Here is a 6,453-nt window from a genome sequence, read left to right on the forward strand (position 1 = left end):
AAATTTTTATTAAGACATTTATTTATTATCTTTAAATTCTAACCCTTTGTTGTATCGTGTTATTATATCATATCTACGAATTTAAAAAAATAATGCTGATTTTAATATACAACAAAGTTGATGTGTATATTTTATGCAAAAAAAAAAGTTGATATGTAGTTTAAGTAAGGGTAAAAGTGAACTTTTACAAATATTTACATTCTTATTCCTATACGAACCAAACATCTAATTAAGAATATGTCAGGAATCAAATTCCCATTCCTGGTCAAACCAAACATCAAACTACAGTAATCTGATTTCCAGGAATCACATTACGGGAATGTGATTCCTGGGAATCACATTCCATTCCCGTGCGCCAAACATGGCCTTAAAGAGCCTAGTAGCCTACTTAATAGGCTTGTAATTCCCTTGTCAAGTGTTGAGCAATGGTAACGTTTTTTTAATAGAGCAATAGTACCGTTAGAGAGAGAAAGCATTAAAATCTCACTTTCCTTTCTTCACTCACGGGTCCCACGATTCCCACACTTATAAGGTACAAAACAACTTTTTTCTTTTCTCTATTTTGGTGAGTTGAAGACTATAGTTACTTGTTGGGTATTCTTTTTTGACCACTGGATAATAGAATGGGCCCCTGGGTAAAGGTGGGCCCTGTGCAGTGGCGTATCCAGAATTCACTTTTAGGGAGGTCTAAAATATTCTTAAAAATTACAACTTTACAAACTTAAGTAAATAATAAATATTTTAATGGTAAAATTAAAAGCCACATACTGATATGTGAATTTACAGATAATTATAACAAAGTAACAAAGTAATATGTAAATGTGTATTGAAGAAAATGCAAAATTAAATTACATACAAAAGTTAGAGGAAAAAAGCATATATACTGGTCTTGCATGTCTTTGTGACTCTATACCAATTTAGAAGAGTGAAGAAGATTAGATTTTAAAGTTGAATTGTTGTCGACTGAGTTCTTGAAGTCTCTCATTCTTGTTGGGTACTTTTGTGTCAAAAGAAATAAAAAATAATTTACTCACAAAGATCTTGAATAAATTTTTGTTGAAAAAAAAAAAATCGTAGACTAGCTCGGATATATTATGAAACAATTCCAAATTAAAAATTCTGGTTGAACATATTAGAAAATCCTAAAATAATTAGGAAGTTTTTGTTTTCGGATGAAAAAACCTCTTTTAAAATGCACAAAAGAGTAGGCTGAAAGAATTGAACCTGTGACAACACCAACAACTCCCGCCACGAGCAAAGATAATTCATTCAACCAAGAATTAGGTTGTTTGTTTATTATGAACGACAAGATATTTTTTTTGTAACACAATAAACACAATCAAAATGTAAGAGACGAGATTCGAACTCGCAACCTCTCGCACAGTTGAGCGTGCATTGAACCAATTGAGCCAATATAATTTATTGACTAGGATTGTAACTGACTACACTTATTTGGTTCAATTTTTTTTGTTGTTCTTTCAATACATGTATTATACTTCTTTACATAAGTTAAGGAAGGGTCTACAGACCCCCCCCTAGACCCTTCATACATCTGCCACTGGCCCTGTGCCACCGCACCAGTGGGACCCCTTTATCAATCATAACTAGCGATTTCACATGGTATCAGAGATATAATTTTTCAGAGCGATTTCACCAGTGGCACCCCTGTGCCACGACTCTGCAAATTATTCATCTCTAGACTATTCAACTCTAGAGATTTCACATGGTATCAGAGCTATAATTTTGTTTTTCAATCATAACTAGTGAATCTAGTTAAGTTACTAGTGAAACGATTATCAACCCTCTCTATGAACTTCGTCCTTCAGAATCACCCACTAACATCCTTATTACTCCACCATTGAATAGAAGCAACTTTCCATGATGGGCTCGTGTTATCAAGAAAGCTCTTAAAGTAAAAGGTAAGTTTGGTTTTGTTGATTAACCACATCCACAACCCGATAATCCAATCGATTTTATTCAATGAGAGAAGTGTAATGACTTGGTAAATTCTTGGCTTACAAACTTCACATTCATTGAAATGAAGATTTCTCTTTACAACGATAATGCTTCCGATATATGAAATCATCTTAATGAGCGTTTCTTTCAAACAAATGCTCTCGCAATATATCAAGTGAAGAGAGCGATTATTGATTGTAAACAAAAAGGATTATCTGTCTCCAATTACTTTAAAAATCTTATTACACGTAAAGGAGAACTTAACTCCTACAACAAAATCTCTCCATAAATATGTCCAAAAGGTGAGACACTTATCGAAAGAGAAAATCAAGACCGATCTGTGGAATTTCTCTAAGGTCTTAATGATAATTTCTTGGCTCTTCGGAGTCAAATAATCATAATGGAACTATGAAGGAGATGTCCTTCGACCAAAGATGCAATGCGAGCAATTTGTCGGATATGACAATTGATGAAGAAGATCATCAAGTACGAATGATATAGGGGTCGTAATGTTTAGCTAGAAACCAACTACGATCGTCGAGTCGCAAAGATATTCGTTGCTAACTTCGTCCGGATCCTAGAATGGGTTAGACAAAGAGTGCGACCGGAGCGTCCAGACGCGTCTAGGATGCGTCTGGAGCGTCCAAGGGCATCTCAGACTTATAGTCCGAGATGGCCATAGTTGTCCTAAGCACAGGACGCGTCCATGGCATCTCGGACTTGGAGTCTGAGATGGCCAAGTGCTGTCCCGTGCTAGGATGCGTCTAGGACGCGTCTAGCACGTCCCATCCGAGATGGTCTAGGCATCCGTTCCTAAAGTCCGGACCATTGAGTAGCTTTGGCCGAGACTAGTCAAAGGACTTTGACCAAGTTTGACTTCAGTCTTTTCGAGTTTGACTTGGGCCCATTGGGCCTTGACTCGAGTGGGAGATTTTTCTTGCCTTTTCTTCCGGTTCCAAGCATAACTTTCCGACATTGACCCGGGCCATCCGAGGGCCCAAACAGAGTTTTTTCCCTGAATCGATTTTCGAAATCATTAAGGAAGAAACCAAATGGGCAATTAGTCCGGAGTTTGCGAAAATAGACTTAGAAGCCCATTAGACATAGAGATGTCACAATATCCCACAAATAGCTATACGGAACATAGCAAAACCTAGAAACGAATCTAGGATACATACTTTATATTATGAATGTCATATTTTTGTATGTATGTATATATGTGAATACGTAGAATAATATTTCCTTTAGATAAGTTATCGAATCTTGTTTCTAAACACAAACTAGTATGTGCCCGAATAATATTTAGAGTATAGGGACCTATAGAAACCATTGATGCATCGAATGATGAGATCATGATTCGAGTGAGAGTAATCAATGGTGGTTCAAGGATGAAATCCAAAAGAACCATTAGGTGAACAAGAATTAAACTAAAAGATTAGATCTTTTAGGAGGCTATACTAGAGTTTTAGATAAGAACCTTACGAGAATTCAGATAAAAACTTAAGTATACGTCACGAATGGTTACGACAGAGTTCACAGTAACGCAAACTTGATAAAATACGTAATAATCCCTAAAAGAATTTTGAGCATAAGCCTACCCAGAATAAGACACTTGTTGATCCTTTGTTTATCGATGGTGGGTCTGCCTCCGCAGGGTGCCATCTTTTACCTCGGGACAATACGGGTAGATCTATGAAGAGGTCTACGCGTCTAAACTGGTTATTCTCAACGAGTTAGCAAAAGGGTTTTGGACTTCGAGGCAAAGGATTCGTATGACACTCAAGTGTGAAACTAATCAACCAAGAGTCATAGAAGTATGATCAGTAAATATGTTACTCACCCAGGACGACGGAGTTAAGGGCAATGCCCTAGTACGCTTAACTTCGAAGAATTGGGATCTTGGAATCGTATTATTCAAATAAGGGAAAAGATTCTTGAATAATATAGCAAAATTAGGATTTTGCTAGGATAACAAGGTTAAGTCACTTTGCATTCTTTACATGTAGTTTAATTATGGCGTTCGACGATATCTTCAACCTCTACACCGTTTTGGGAAAATTGAACGACACAAACTACGTTCAATGGGAAAGAAATCTGAGAAAGGTTCTCGGGAAGGAAGCAGAAGTATTAGACACACCAATTCCAGTACTTACAGAAACCTCTTCTAAAAAGGAACGTGAGCAAGCTGACATTATCGTTAGAAAGTCAGCACCAGTAACAAGACTTTAACTAGTATCCATAAAAAGGGAATATCGAGATAATTTCATTGACATGGATGCATATAACATCATTCGACAACTAAGAGAAGTGTTTAGCACACAGTGTCGAAAAGAAAGATATATGATATTTAGAACTGTACAGAAAAAGCGATAGGAAAAAGGGAAACCTGCCCACCTTCATGTTTTAAAAATGATTGATCATTTCAATGACTTGAAGTGGTTGGGAGCAACTATGGAAGTTGACTTTGCAGTTGACTTGATCTTACTTTCCTTACATGATGGATTTACTGAAGTAAGATGTAACTTTGACAAAAAGTTCGGCATAGTATCCATAGAAAAACTGCTCGCTATTTTCGAAGTAGTTGAATGCAAAATCGGAGTACCTGAAAATATAGAAGAAATTCTTAGTATTCAAGAAGACACCGATCCAGAAATGGAAGGCGTTAGGAGAAGGAAGCGCTCTAGGATAAGAAGGGACGGGCGAGTCCCAAAGTCCAAAACCATCCTTCCTAACAACAGCTGCATACTCTGTGGTAGCAAGTCTCATATGTGGTTAAGAGATTGCCCACGCTACCTGGAAGAGCTGAACAACAGATTTGGAAATTCCGGCTAAAGGTAAAAATGTTAAAAAGTGATTCAATTAAATACAATTTCCTTAAAGGTATTGGATACCTAATGCTCATCTCATTATGAATGAGTGGAACAAGTGGAAGCTGAGTATTTAACTAAAAGGAGACGAACCTGTTAAGAGCGAAAGAAGCAATGGTTGCTGAGAAAGCTCAAGAAGGATTTTAGACTCCCATAGACATTACTTTTATTAAATTGTAGTAATTTTCCCTTTTGAACATCGTCTCTAAAATTGAATATATAAGAAATAAAGTATTTGATTTCAATATTTTATGATGTTCTTATAAAGGTGCCTATTTCAACTTACAAACATAAATACCAAACGATTCAATTAGTTATTCTAATCTAGTCAGACAACTAGAATGAACATGGTTCAAAACTAACTAGTCTGACAATATCTCTTATGACAAAACATAGGTCAATTAATCACTAATACTTATGTTAGACATAAGATTATGGTTAATGTGACTAAAATCAAACACGTACTTGAATTTAGGAAAAGGTTTTAGAAACTTGACCTAAATCAAGTAATGAATCTAAGTGACTAAATCATGTCTTCCAAAACAATAGTGTCTAAACAAGCTGCATACCCGCTAAACCTAAAATCTGCTATAGAAAATAAAAGAATTCCATACCGGTATGAATTTTAGAAGAAATTCTAAAATAGTCTTTTATTCAAGTCTGGGAACTTCAGACATAGTTTCTTCTTCGAAAGAAGAAATATGGGATTTTTCCTCACAAAATCGAAAAAAAATTGGATTGTTGCTCTCGATGATGTCTTCCTTGAAATGAGTGATTCAAGAAGACAAGTGGGAGAAATATTCAAATCTGATTCGAACCGAGCAACAAAAGAACAACAAATGGGAGTACGAGACACTTGCCAAGTAAACTTCTTAGAAGAGTTAAGGAGACTTTACTATACTGTCCAAAAACCCCAGCGAGTCTTCAGAAGACCCACAAAAACTATAGCAGAACCAGACTCTGAAAATTGGCTAAGAGTCAAAAGGATCAAAAGTAAGAGTTGGTATCTAACGTTCTTAAAGAAATTCAAGGGTTGATTTTCTGAAAAGAACAGTTAGAATCTTGTTCGACAAGAGGGTAAGTGGGAGTGAAACAAGTTAGTTTTACGTCCTGTATGTGAGACATACTAGAATTGAGAAACATTTAAGGAACTGACTCAATAGGACACAAGACGAGGGTAAATAAAATTAAATGGGAATCAAAATCTATAGAATGATAGATTAACAGATGATAAGACTAATTCAGAAGAAGTTTTGAAGAGGTCTAACTAGAAATACTCTTAGAGAGAGGTTCTACCCATCTCTCATGGATCACTGCTAAGCAAAAACTCAGAACTTGGAAGTTCTGATGAGCGAAATCACACATAAGGGAAACACTTATGTCACGAGACATGAGATCGATTATGAAGATGATCGATGTTTACCCGCATATCTAGAAATACAAAAGTATTTTGATGTCGTCACCCATAAATAACAGAGAGATTCCTAAGATACTTAGAGAATCTAGGAGAAAGCCTCTGAAAGTAAAAGTTGAAGAAAGTCATAAAAAACAATCTTCCGAATATAAAGATAGAAATCTTTTAGGAAGGAAAACAAGGTGAAAAGAAGTCTTTCATAGTGGGAGTCGTTGC

This window comes from Eschscholzia californica, unplaced genomic scaffold (assembly GCF_041429995.1).
Source record: "Eschscholzia californica isolate CP2 unplaced genomic scaffold, dmEscCali1.0.p SCAF_3, whole genome shotgun sequence".
In the NCBI taxonomy this organism is placed as follows: Eukaryota; Viridiplantae; Streptophyta; class Magnoliopsida; order Ranunculales; family Papaveraceae; genus Eschscholzia; species Eschscholzia californica.